General features: G+C 46.3%; 1 pseudogene; it reads left to right on the top strand.

Annotated features, from left to right (window-relative positions):
• The first annotated feature begins 293 nt into the window (after nucleotides 1–293).
• LOC117797390 lies at nucleotides 294–5440 on the top strand (annotated as a pseudogene).
• Nucleotides 5441–13933: the final 8493 nt, after the last annotated feature.

Below are 13933 nucleotides of genomic sequence, written 5' to 3'. Positions count from 1 at the left end.
CCAGAGAGCTCTCTTTCTCTCCACGCACACAAACGCACAAGAAAGGCCATGTGAGGACACAATGAGAAGGTGGCCATCTACAAGCCAGGAAGAGAGGTCTCACCAGACACTAACCCTGACACTCCTTGGTTTTGGACTTCGGGCCTCCAGAACTATGAGAAAGTTAATGTCTATTGTTTCAGCCACCCAGTGTGTGGGCAGCAGAATGAGTCTGGAGTTCAGGAGAGAGGTCTGGCTGAAGATACAATTTTGGGAGTCATCAATGTATAGACAGTAGGACAGCAGGTGATGTCATGAGGCTGGATGCAGTCATCAAGGAAGTGAAGGCAGGTAAAGAGAGGAGGTCCAGGGGCAGAGCCATGGCACTCTCTAACATTCAAAGTTCACTTGATGCTAAGGAACCAGCAGTAAGGGGAAAGGGAAACCAAGAGATTGTAACATCTTTGAAACCAAGGGATGGAAGTGTGTCAAGGAGAACAGAGTAACCGTGTCAAATGCTGCCGATAGATCCAGAAGGATGGGGACAGAACATACTGTTAAATTTATCGACATGGAGTGATTGTTTTGTATCTGCGAGCTTCCATTTTCTCTGTGAAGTAGGGGGCACCGTCATCCGTTGAGAGAGGGGGTGGGGCCAGGAGAGTCAGGGAGATGGCAAGACGCAAGGCGTAAGGAGAGCGAGGGAAGTTTGGAGAAAGCAAAAGCACAAGTTGACCAGGGAGAAGGTGCAGGGTGGTCGGGCAGCACGGAGGGCCTGTTGGAGGTGTTCTGCAAGCACTTGGATTCCCAGCCGCAGCAGGGGACAGGGCTGCTAAGGGTTAATAACTTTTTTACATTTCTTTAAAAATAAGAACAGCAGATCCTTGTTTAGGGCCTCGGAGACAGTTTCAAGATAAGAAAGAACAGGCCGCTGACAGTCCAGGAGAGGCCACTTGGACCTCAGGGGAGTGTCACGTAGCAGTGTCCAGCTGTAAGAAATCCTGGAGCCGGAGACTGCTGCGCGGGCTCTTGTTCCCGCACGAGAGCTGCCCCCAAAGCGGCCTGACACTGGGCTGTGCCAGGTGATAGCTGTTGGCCTGTTGTCACTTCGCATTTCCTGGCTGGCCTCGAGGAGCACGTGTGCATGTGTCTAGTATACTGCAAGGGGAACCAGGAACGAGATCCAGATGGCTGTGCTCTGACAGGCTCTCAAATGCATTCCTCGCCTCTCCGGGGATAACTTTGTGACATTAATAGTTAATCCTTTATGAGAACTCTTCTCCGTGCTATACGGGGTCCACTGATTGAATGCCGAGCCCAGCCCGATGTGGTGGACGATACCGCTCTCCCCATTTTACAGAGGAGACAACCGAGGTGCAGAGAGGTGACGTCCCTTGCTCTGGGGACACACCGAGGGGAAGCGGCAGGGCCAGACTTCAGACCCAGGCCGACTGACCCACGGAGTATAAAACACAGGGAGTGTTCACCACACACGTGCCAGGCGGGGCACTAAGCGCTTTACGCGGATTATCTCATTTCATCCTTGCTGCAACCCATTGAGGTTGACACTTTAGTAATCTCGTTTCGCTAATGAGGTCAAGCAACTTAATCCAGCTCACAGAGCTAAGAGGTGGTGGAGGCCGCTTTTGGACTCAGCAGAGGAGTGAGGGGAGCTAGTAGCCGAATGCCCTTGTCCGGCAGATAGATGTGAAAATAAACGAATGTTTCTTGTAATTGTCTTAAAGGGCCCTTCGCCTCAGCTGTGCTAAGGGCTCCACAGCCCACGCCAGAGGGCGAGGCTGGACATCGGTACCTGGGGACAGTCAACCTTAGCCGGTCCAGAAGGAGGTCTCACTGGCTGAGAGTGTGGACAGAGGGGTGGAGAGAGGCCAGCACTGAGCCCTCGGAGACTTCAACATGGGAGTGGCCCATAGTGTCAGACAGGGGTGAACAGGGGGACAGCGGAGGAGCACGCAACGGCTCTAAGCAGCACTGGTGACCTCGCAGTGGGGCTGTGAGCGCAGAGACCGAGCTGCACGTGGGGTGGCGGTCAGGGAGGTGAGGAAGCGCAGACAAGGGGAGAGGGCTGAGTGGGGCAGGGGAGCTGAGGAGCTGGGGTGAGCACACAGGGGAGAGAGGGGATGGACAGAGCCCGGGAGGAGGGACCCCTCACTCTCTGATACTAGAGGAGAGTTAGTCCAGGGGGGTAGGGATGGGTCAAGTGTGTAGGTGGAGCAGGGCCCAGCTCCCCAGCTCCCCGATACCCTGCGCCTCTCTTCCCTCCGCGACAGAAGGGCATTTGTTCGGAGTGAGGGAGCTGCAGATGGCGGTGGGTTCTGGGGGCAAGCGGCCGTCAGGTCAGGACAGCAGCGGTGTGCGTGGGGGCCGACCGCTTCCAGACACCCCGCAGCTGCTCCTCACGACCTCCCTCAGCAGGGGTGTCGTCGCCCCAGTTCTCTGAGATCCTAGAGGCCTCGGCGGTTTGGAAGAGCAGAAGGGCAGGGAGAGCTGGCTGGTGAAGGACACCTGCAAGAACTGAAGGAGAGCTCCCAGGGCACCCGGCGGCCCCGCCAGGCCTCTTGCTTCAGCGCCGGGCGTCCCCCCGAAGGAGGGGGAGACGGGGGGTCGGACTGGGGACACAACGGAGGGCCCGGGCTGGCTGACAGAGGCTGAGGGGTTCAGGTGCTGCTGAGAAAGCACTTCGAGGGATCCTGTGTGGAGTCCAGGCTGAGGGAAGGATGTGAAGTCACCAGGGGGTGGAGAGGCTGGGAAAATGGGGACGGCTCAGGATTCTGGAAGTCTACTGGAAGTTCAAGGAAGAGGTTTAATGGGAAAGTGAGAAAGGAGGAAGGCCCAAAAAGTCCTGGCCCAGTCTGAGAGTGACATTTTGGAGTTGGAGATTTCAAAAGAGGAGGTGTGCCCAGAGGCGGCCAAGCTGAAGGGGCGTCCATGGGCGTGGGCTGTGAGGTCGTGAGTGAGGCCCTAGAGGAAAGGAGAGGCGGGAACCCCGAGGCCTGGTTTTCGGAGGAGGGTCCGCATAGGCACGGGAGTTACTCAGGATGATGGCAGCGTGGAAAGTTTGGAGCTGAGGCAAATGGCAGCCTGGTCTTTTCTTCTCATGGTTGGGGAGAGTGAGCAGCCTCCACTGGGGAGGACGACCCCCTACCTGGGAAGTGGCGGATTCAGCCTGGGCATCGGGCTACCAGCCAGTAAGGTTAATGACTAGAAGACGCCGGCAAACCAGGCTTCCTTCACATCCAAGATCCCCTCGGTGGCTTTTTAATGACAACGTTCAAATGGTACTTGACTGTTTGTAACGTGGGTGTCAATTTAAATATTCTCCTGCGTGAATTTTAGGCAAGTCTCTTAACTTGCTTTCTGACCCAAACAGCTTGGAAACAGATTATGCTGGTTTGTACAAAGTTGCAAGTGTGTTTTGAGCAAAATTTTAAAGCTATTTTAACAATACTCTTCATATGGTCTGTTCATCGCTTGCTCATTCCTCCCCTGTCCCCCCACTTAAACAGAGAAACCAACACACAAACTCCTGGCATCACATTCTGCTTTCCGGATCGCTGGCCTTTGTGGGGGCCTTTTGCCCCAAAGAGCTGAAAGACCAGAATTAAAGCTTCTGGCCTGATTCTTTTTTCCTACCACACGGGGGCAGACTTTTTAACGGAAAAGGGGGAAACAACTGTTTATCTTGCACTATATGGAACTGCAAACAGAGATGGGGCTGTAACGCACAACGTGAAGACTATGGCGAGCAGTGCTGCATTGTGTATTTGGAAGCTGCTTGGAGAGTAGACCGGAAAAATTCTCATCACAGGAAAAAAATGTAACTATGTGAGGTGATGGATTTTAAATGAACTTACTGCGATGATCATTTTGCAAGAGATACATGTATCAAATCGTATTGTATACCTTAAACTTCTACAGTGCTATATACCAATTATGTTTCAATAAAACTGGAAGAATGAAAACAGAAAGGAAATAGTGAGAAGTTATGTGAAGGCCAGATTTTGTGTGGTTTTTAGGTCTTGACAAATCTGCTTTGCTCAAATCTGCAAGTCTTCCTCTTCATACTGCACCAACGAACTAGCTCTCTTCGGCCCTTCCTTTCTTCTTTCCTCCCTTCTTCTCCCACTTGCTTACTCCCACAAATCTGTATTTACTTTACATGGAGCTGTCTGATAAAATGCAGGATGCCCAGTTAAATTCGAACAGTAGATAAACAACAAATATTTTGTAATATAAGTATGTCCTATTCATATTCTGGGGACATACTTATACTACGGAATATTGACTGCTTAGCCAAAATTCAAATTTAATTGGGTGTCCTGTAGTTTTACTTGCTAAATCTGGTGATCCCAACCCTGGGCCAAGAGCAGTTCTGGAAGCCGGCTGGATAAAGAGCTCGGGGTCTCCTGGCAGAGGCCTGCCTAAAATCCTGAGCAGTGCGGTGCTAGAGGCTGGGGGCTGGGGCCCAGCCTGTGCCCTCAGAGAAGACTACCTCAGCAACCTTACCTGCCAAGCTGCCACTTCCGTTCCATTCTTTCCACTGGAAACAGCCAGCTGCAGGGTCTCCTCTGGGAAGCCTTCCCTGATCTCCCCAGGGACAGCAGTCACCTCAACACTTTGAATTTCTGTCTCTGTTAACACCTATCACACTATATGCTTTACATTTGTCTTAGGCACCAGACTGTTCATAACTAGAGGTCAGAGCTCTTTTTTTTTTTTGGTTCATCTCTGTTTCTCAATTGCCTGACACCGTGTCTGGCACAGAATAAGCCATATACAAGAAAGGGTCCTGATTAGATGACTTCTAGTGTCCTTTATGGATTCAGAAGGAGTCCCAGGTTAAGTCGCAGGCTGGCAGAGCACAGGCAGTAACCCCATTTCTGTCACTGGCTGCCACAAATTGCTCCGAGAGGCTGGTTGAGGAACACCGGTTAAAAAGTGCTTCAGGGGCGCCTGGGTGGCTCAGTCAGCGAAGCGTCTGCCTTCGGCTTAGGTCATGATCTCCGGGTCCTGGGATCGAGCCCCCCATCCGGCTCTCTGCGGGGAGCCTGCTTCTCCCTCTCCCTCTGCTACTCCCCTTGCTTGTGCTCTCTCTCTCTCAAAGTGTCAACTATACTTCAAATTTTTTTTTAAAGTGCTTTGGCTGAGGGTCACGTGGGGCTGCAGGCTGCCTCAGTGGTGTCTTTAGGGGTCAGCTCTGTGGCAGAAGACGTCAAGACCCCTATCAAGAGCTACCATACTGCCCCTTGTGAACCAGACCAGGAACTGCTGGCAGAACTCCCTGGACGTCCAGTGCTGTAAGAAGGCAGTGACAGCCAAAGGAGGTGATGTCTCCGTGGGGCAGTGGCACCGGTGTGTGTACAAGCCCCACTGCCCCACATCCTAGGTGTCAGCCTCACACAACCGCCGGGCAGAAGGCAGGTTTCCTGGGAAGATCTGAACTGGCTCCACCCATCTCTTCTCTGTCCTCCCTCCTTCCCCCAGGGTGGGACCTAGACACAGGGTGATCCCCACCCTGGGATCCTGAATCAGGGCTTAACTGATAATAAATATTCGTTGGAAGTGTGTAAGAATATGTATGTAGGAGCCGGATGATCGAGCAAGAAGCCCGGGTGGAATTAGTACCTTGACCAGGAAGGGGGGTTCAGGGTGATTGTTTTTCCCATTTTGTTTTGTTGTATGTTATTAAATTGACCACATTCTTTATCCAGACAATAGGGTGATTATACAAAATAGCCTTGAGCCCCTGTATGTGCTAAAATTTATCTGTATATTCCCCTTTATTATCTACACAACTTTTAAAAATGACTTAAAATCAACCAGAAAACACTTCATAAAAATGGATCTGAAGGGGCACGTGCACCCCAATGTTTATATCAGCAATCTCCACAATAGCCAAACTATGGATGTCCATTGACAGATGTCTGTTGACAGATGAATGGATAAAGAAGGTGTGGCATATACACAAAATGGAATATTACGCAGCCATCAAAAAGGATGAAATCTGACCATTTACACTGACATGGATGGAACTGGAGGATATTATGCTGAGCAAAATAAGTCAATCAGAGAAAGACAATTATCATATGGTTTCACTCATATGTGGAATTTAAGAAACAAAACAGAGGATCATAGGGGAAAAGAGGGAAAAAATAAAATAAGACAAAATCAGAAAAGGAGACAAACCATAAGAGACTCTTAACTCTAAGAAACAAAATGAGGGTTGCTGGAAAAGAGGGGTGGGGATGGGTTAACTGGGTGATGGGCTTTAAGGATGGCACATGATGTAATGAGCACTGGGTATTATATGCAACCAATGAATTACTGACCTCTACATCTGAAACTAATGATATACTATATGTTAACTAATTGAATTTATATAAAATAAGTTAATAAAAAATGGACTTACCTCCATTCCATCCTGGAACTCACAAGTAGAATCCCACCTTAGACCTGCCTTTCAGGGGTAATTAAATAATAGCTAATGCTATGCAATACCTCCTCGGTCCTGAGCACTGTTGTAAGTGCTTTACAGGTATTAACTCAGTTAAGCTTAAAAGGAGGCAACATAATGCAAGTATCGGCTCTGGAGCCAGACCATCTGAGTTCACAGTTCAGCTGTACCACTTCCTACCTGTTGACCTTGGGCAAGTTGATTAAGTTCTCTGTTCCTCAAATTCTCCATCTGTAAAAGGGGGATGCTGCTGTTGCTGCTGGTTTCTACCTTATGGGGTTGGAAGAAGATTAAAATAAATTAACATATGTAAAATACTTAGAATACTGACTGGCATCCAGTGAATATTATGTATATACATATGCACAGATAGAGATTTGTAATATAAACATCTCTCTCCCTCTAGAGAGATAATAAAATCTGTATGTATAGATAAACTTAACAAGAAGATACTCTGGGGGCACCTGATTGACCCAGTCAGTAAAGCGTCTGTGCTAAGCTCAGGTCATGATCTCAGGGTCCTGGAGTCAAGCCCTACATTGTCGGGCTCCCTGTTCAGTGGGGAGTCTGCTTCTCCCTCTCCCTCTACCCCTCCCCCCTGCTCGTGTGCTCTCTCCCTCTCTCTAATAAATAAATAAAATCTAAAAAAAAAAAGAAGATACTCTTATTATACTCACTTTACAGATAAAAAAAGGAGGTTCAGGAAGGGCAAGTAGTTTTTCAAGGTCACGCAGCCTGCCCTCCTAACCACAATACTGCTTCTGTTTTTGTTTTGTTTTAAATAAACTTTTATTGATTGATTTATTGATTTTTTAAAAGATTTATTTATTTTATATATAGAGAGAGAGCGCATGTGTGAATGAGCTAGCAGGGGGAGGAGCAGAGGGAGAGAGAGAATCCTGAAGGAGGCTCCCCACCGAGTGTGGAGCCCAACACAGGGCTTCATCCCAGGACCCCAACACCATGACCCGAGCCAAAATCAAGAGTTGGCTGCCCAACCAACTGAGCCACCCAGGTGCCCTGATTGTTATTTTTTTTTTAAAGTAGGCTCCATGCCCAATGTGGGGCTTGAACTCACAACCCTGAGATCAAGAGTTACACGCTCTATGGACTGAGCCAGCTGGATACCCCCTAAATAAACTTTTTATTTTAAAAATAATTTTAGCTTACAGAAGAGTTACAAAGACAGTTCAGAGAGTTCTCATATACCTTATACGCAGCTTCCCTTAATGTTAACATCTTACATAAATTAATGTTGCTACTACGTTACTATTACTAACTAAACTATAGACTGGTAACTATTAATAGTTCTTATCTAAACTATAGATTTAATTTGGATTTCACCAGTTTCCCCACTAATATCCTTCTCCTGTTCCAAAATCCACTTTAAGATGCCACATTGTGTTTAGCCCTACTGCTTGCTCCTTTTCTCTATTTCCAGTATAGTTAACATAGTGTTGTATGAGTTTCAGGCACACAATATAGTGATTCAACAGTTGGATGCATTACTCAGTGTTCTTCATGATAAGTGTACTCTCTTATTTTTCTTTAAAGATTTTATTTATTTATTTGAGAGAGAGAGAAAGAGTACAAGCTGGGGGAGCGGGAGAGGGAGAAGCAGGCTCCCCGCAGAGCAGGGAGCCCGATGTGGGGCTTGATCCCAAGACCCTGGGATCATGACCTGAGCCAAAGGTAGATGCTTAACCATCTGAGCCACCCAGGCGCCCCCATGTTAAGTGTACTCTTGGAGCCAACTGCTTTTTTTTTTAAAGATTTATTTACTCATTTATTGAGAGAGAGAGGGAGAGAGAGAGAGGGAGAAAGAGAAAGAGAAAGAGAAAGAGAAAGAAAGAGAAAGAGCATGGAAGCAGGGGCAGGGGCAGAGGGAAAGGGAGAGGGAGACAAGCAGATTCCCCACTGAGCAGGGAGCCCAACATGGAGCTCGATCCCAGGATCCTGAGATCATGACCTGAGCTGAAATCAAGAGTCAGACACTTAACTGACTGAGCCACCCAGGTGTCCCTGCTTATTTTTTTTTTAAGATTTAAAAAACAATTTAAGTAGTATCTATACCCAATGTGAGGCTTGAACCCACAACCTGAGATCAAGAGGTGCATGCTTTACTGACTGAGCCAGCCAGATGCTCCAGTCGTACTGCTTCTTAATACCTATCTAGCAAGTACCCTGGGTCAGGCCCTAGAGTAGGTACTGGGGACAGGAAGATGAGTAAGAAACTGTTCCAGCCCTCGGGAAGCTCCCAAACTATTGGAGAGAGAGAAGCAAGCTTTCAGTTATAATAAAGGGTAGTCAGTGCTATTACAATTAAGCATGGGGGGGCGTGGGGGCATAGACTAGAAGCTTCCAGTTCAGTCGGGGTCATCTAAGCTGAGACCTGAAGGATGAGTTGGACTTAGCTAGGCAAGATCAGGGTGTGTGTGTGAGTGGAGTGGGAGTGGGCATTGAAAACCATATTTAAGGTGGAGAAAACATCATGTGCAAAGATCCAGAGGGGAGAGTGAGAGTATGGCCAGCGCTGGGAACTGCTCCATCTACCAAGATTTCACCACAAACTCTGAAACTCGTACCTGGACCACAACCATCTACACTGGCCCTGACCTTTCCTAGGCCTTCAAGTTCTTTCTATGCTTTGATGGTCCCCCCTCCCTCACGCATGCACACTGTCTCCCACTCTCTCAGCTACACTCACATCCCAAATGGCTTTACATTCAGTCACACCGGGACAGAACTCTGAAGTCCCCTGGGCCAATCCCTGACCCTGGGAAAACCCCACACCTCCTACTCTCAAGTGAAAGTCAGGCACTGGTTAATTTTGTTATAACTTCCTCCTGATTTTGGCCAAGCTTTGACTGTATGAGATATGACAAGGCCCTGAGCTTTGGAGTCATATAGACACAGGTTCGATCCTAACTCCTCTACTCACCATTTCTGTGGCCTTAGACAAGGTATTCACCATTTTCTTTTATTAAAAAATTTTAAAAGTTGAGTATAGTTGACACACACTGTTACATTAGTTTCAGGAGTACAACATAGTGATTCAACTTCTCTATATGTTCTGTTATGGCTCACCACAAGTATAGCTACCATATGTTACCACACAATGCTATCACAATGCCATTCACTATATTCCATATGCTGTGCCTTTTATTCCTGTGACTTATTCATTCCATAAGATGTTCACTATTTTAAATTTGTTTCCTCTTCTGTAAAATAGGAATGCCAATATTGTCTACCACCAAGAGCGGTTGTGAAGATTAAAAATAACATAGGTATACAAAACTTAACTCAAAATGGATCAAGGACCTAAATGTAAGACCTCAAACAATGAAACTCTTAGAAGAAAACATGGAATGAAAGCTTCATGGACAATGATTTCTTGGACATGACACCAAAGGCACAGGTAACAAAAGAAAAAAAAAACAGACAAATTGGACATTGTGAAAATTTAAAAATTTAGTGCATCAAAAGAGTAAAAGAGAGTAAAAAGGCACAGAGTAAATTAATCCACAGAATAAAAAGAGAAACCATAGAATGCGAGAAAATCTGTGAAGATCGTATGTCTGATATCCAGAATATATAGAGAACTTCTAAAACTCAACAATGAAAAAACAAGCAACCTGATGCAAAAATGGGCAAAGGACTTGAATAGACATTTTTCCAAAGAAAATAAACAAATGGCCAATAAACATATGAAAAGATGTTCAACATCATTAGTCATTAGGGAAATGCACATCAAAACTACAATGAGAGACCACTTCATTGGGATGGCTACTGTCAAAAACACAGACAATAACAAGTGCTGCTGAGGATGTGGAGAGAAGAAACTCTTGTGCACTATTGGTGGGCATGTAAACTGATGCAGCCACTGTGGAAAACAGTACGGCGGTTCCTCAAAAGATTAAAAATAGAACTACCCTATGATCCAGCAATTCCACTTCTGGGTATATATCCAAAAGAATTGAAAGCAGGGTCTCAAAGAAATATTTGCACACCCGTGTGCTCATAGTAACATTATTCACAATAGCTAAACCATGAAAACAACCCAATTGTCCATCAGTGGATGAATGGATAAGCAAAATGTGGCTGTGGGCACCTGCGTGGCTCAGTTGGTTAAGAGTCTGCCTTCGGCTTAGGTCATGATCCCAGGGTCCTAATATGGAGCCCCATACCAGGCTCCCTGCTCAGTAAGGAGTCTGCTTCTCCCTCGCCCTCTGCCCCCCCCACACACATAAGCTCTCTCTCTTGCTCTGCTCTCTCAAATAAATAAATAAAATCTTTTAAAAATTGTGGTTGTAAAGGGAAAAAGCGAGTCCTCTCCTCCTGTGTCACTTTTTTAGTCTAACGCAACTACCATACTCACAACACTTCTAACACCAGTTGCGTGGGGGTTTTCCCCCACCAGGCAATTCTCTAACACAGGCTGGGTGTCCTACAATTTAACTCAATTCTGACACTATCTACCTGGAGATAGCACCAGATCCCACAGCTTAAGGGCTCACTCCAACAAGACTGTTCCCCCCTTCCCCCAACTTCAGATGCCAATTATAAATAGTAGGTCCCCAGGTTACCCACACTTCTGTCCAACATGGCTACAAATAGGAGGTTCCCATGACTCCCTCCTGGGGTTTGGTTAATTTGCTAGAGCAGCTCACAGAACTCAGGGACATACTTACGTTTACCAATTTATTAAAGAATATGATAAGGGATACAGATGAACAGTCAGATGAAGAGATACACAGGGTGAGTTCTAGGAGGGTTCCAAGTACAGGACCTTCTGTGCCCACGGAATTGGGGGGCATCACCCTTGCAATACATGGATGTGTTCACCAACCTGGAAGCTCTCCAAAACCCCTAGTATTGGGACTTTGAGGGAGGCTTCTTCATGTAGGCATGATCAATCATTAACTCCATTTCCAGCCCCTCTCCCCTCTCTGGAGAAGTGGGGGCTGCGGCTAGAAATTCCAAGCTTCTATACATGGCTTGGTCTTTTTGGTGACCAGCCCCCATCCAAATGCCATCCAGGAGCCCACCCAAAGTTGCCTCATTAGGACAAAAGATACTCCTATCACCCAGGAAATTCCAGGGCATTTAGGAGCCCTGTGTCAGGAACCTGTATCAAAGACCAAATATTAGAACAAAAGATGCTCTTAGAGCTCTTATCACTTAGGAATTTACAAGGGTTTCACGAGCTCTGTGCCAGGAACCAGGGGCAGAGATTAATATATACATTTTCTACTCAATCTCAATGGCATACACATACAATGGAATATTATTCAGCCTTAAAAAGGAGGGAAATCCCATCTTGAGGACATTAAACCAAGTGAAATAAGCCGCTCACATAAATCCATATACTGTATGACTCCACGTATGCGAGGTACTTAGAGTAGTCAAATTCACAGAGACAGAAAGTGTAATGGTGGTTGCCAGGAGCTGGGGGGAGGGGAGAATGGGGAGTTGTTATTTAATGGGGACATTTTTCAGCAAAAGAGTGGTGGCGATGGTAGTGGTGATGGCTGCACAACAATGTGGGTGTACTTAATCCCGCTGAACTGTATGCTTCACAATGGTTAAAATGGTCAAATTTGGGGCACCTGGGTGTTTCAGTCATTAAGCATCTGCCTTCAGCTCAGGGCGTGATCCTGGCGTTCTGGGATTGAGCCCCATGTCAGGCTCTTCCGCTGGGAGCCTGCTTCTTCCTCTCCCGCTCCCCCTGCTTGTGTTCCCTTTCTCGCTGGCTGTCTCTCTCTCTCCCTGTCGAATGAATAAATAAGATCTTTAAAAAAAATGGTCAAATTTATGTTATGTGTATTCTACCACAATAAAAAAAGAAAAAAATAATATAAGCAGAGTTCTTTTTTTCCTCAAAGTTCTATTTTTTTAAAGATTTTAAGTCATCTCTACACCCAACATGGTGTTTGAACTCACAACCCCGAGATCAAGAGTCACACGCTCCATCTATTGAGCTGGCCAGGTGCCTCTGCAAAGTTCTTGCTAGTGTGCCACATAACAGGTGCTGAGTAATCGGCAGCTTTCTTTCTTATCGACCCCCTTTTTGTTTATCACTAGGTGAACCTCCAGGGTTTTGTTTAGAGGGTCTACTCCAAACTTTTTCACTTTCTTCAGCCTTCAGTTCTCATTTTCTTCCCTTGCCCTCTATGTTCTGGGATCTCCTTTTGCTTCTTTGACAGTCTCTTGTGTTGCCTTTACTGGCTCTTCTTCCTTATTTCCTAAGTGTAGGTATGTCCTCAAGATCCTGTGCTCAAAAGTCTTCTTTTTCTATCTTCTCTCTCTTCGCAATTTCATTTCAGGCTTATGTGAATGAGTTCTTTTTTTTTTTTTTTAAGTGAGCTCTACACTCAACGTGGGGCTTGAACTCATGACCCTGAGATCAAGAGTCACATGCTCTACTGACCGGGCCAGCCAGGCACCCCTTATGTGAATGGCTTCTGAATGTGTATATCTGATCTTGACTATTCACTTGAGCTCTGGACTTGATTTCCAGACTCCCAACTGACCATCTTCACCTGGGTGTTTTGCTAACGTCATCTCTTCTAGTTATCCTTCCCACCCTGCCTCCAACCTGTTCTCCTGATGAGTTTATGTGCTAATGGCCTCACCATCTTCTCAGACCCTAGGTTTAAACTCTCAACTTCTTACGGTTCTAAGGATGAGTCATGCAATTCCCACATGTCCATTCTCACTGATGTCTACCAATTTCATACTTAAGCATCTTGCTGCCCAGTAGAGGCAACACCTTTCTAGTGAAGAGGATCTTTGAGTACTATCCTATCCAGAGTACTCCCTTTTCCTAATACCAAAATTTCTGGGAAATACAATTCAGAAATTTGTTTGATGAGCAAGGATTTAAAACAAAGGGAGGGGACTAGTCTTGAGGGACATTTCATTCCAGCTATGGTGAAGCCCAAGAAACTGTCCTTGTTCTGCAACAAATGGTACGTAGATTCAACTTTTCTCTTCCCCATGTAGTGTCAGATACACATTGCCAAAGCATGCTCTTAGACACCCTTTTTTTCTTCAGTGCTATGTTCTACTAAGAAACTTTATTGAGGGGTGCCTGCGTGGCTCAGTTAATCGTCTGACTCTTGATTTCGGCTCAGGTCATGATCCCAGGGTCGTGGGATCCAGCCCTGTGTTGACTTCTGTGCTCAGCATGGAGTCTGCTTGTCCCTCTTCCTCTGCTCCCCCCCCATTCTCTCCTCTCTCTCTAAAATAAAAAAATAAAATCTTTTTAAAAACACATTATTGAGTGTGTTAACACCATTGGCTCAGTGACAGTGTAGTTGACAGTCTCCTTCTATAATGAGTTGATTTAATCAGTTGACATCTCACAAAAGCAATCTTAATCCTACCCATCAATCCCACTCTTAGGCCATTATACCCTAGGGAAAACTGGCACCTGTGCTCCAAAGACATGTAAATGAGTACTTATAGTAGCAAACC

Source organism: Ailuropoda melanoleuca, chromosome X, assembly GCF_002007445.2.
Source record: "Ailuropoda melanoleuca isolate Jingjing chromosome X, ASM200744v2, whole genome shotgun sequence".
NCBI classification, from domain to species: domain Eukaryota; kingdom Metazoa; phylum Chordata; class Mammalia; order Carnivora; family Ursidae; genus Ailuropoda; species Ailuropoda melanoleuca.
The sequence above is the reverse complement of the archived record's forward strand: the minus strand, read 5'-3'. Positions and strand labels throughout refer to the sequence as shown.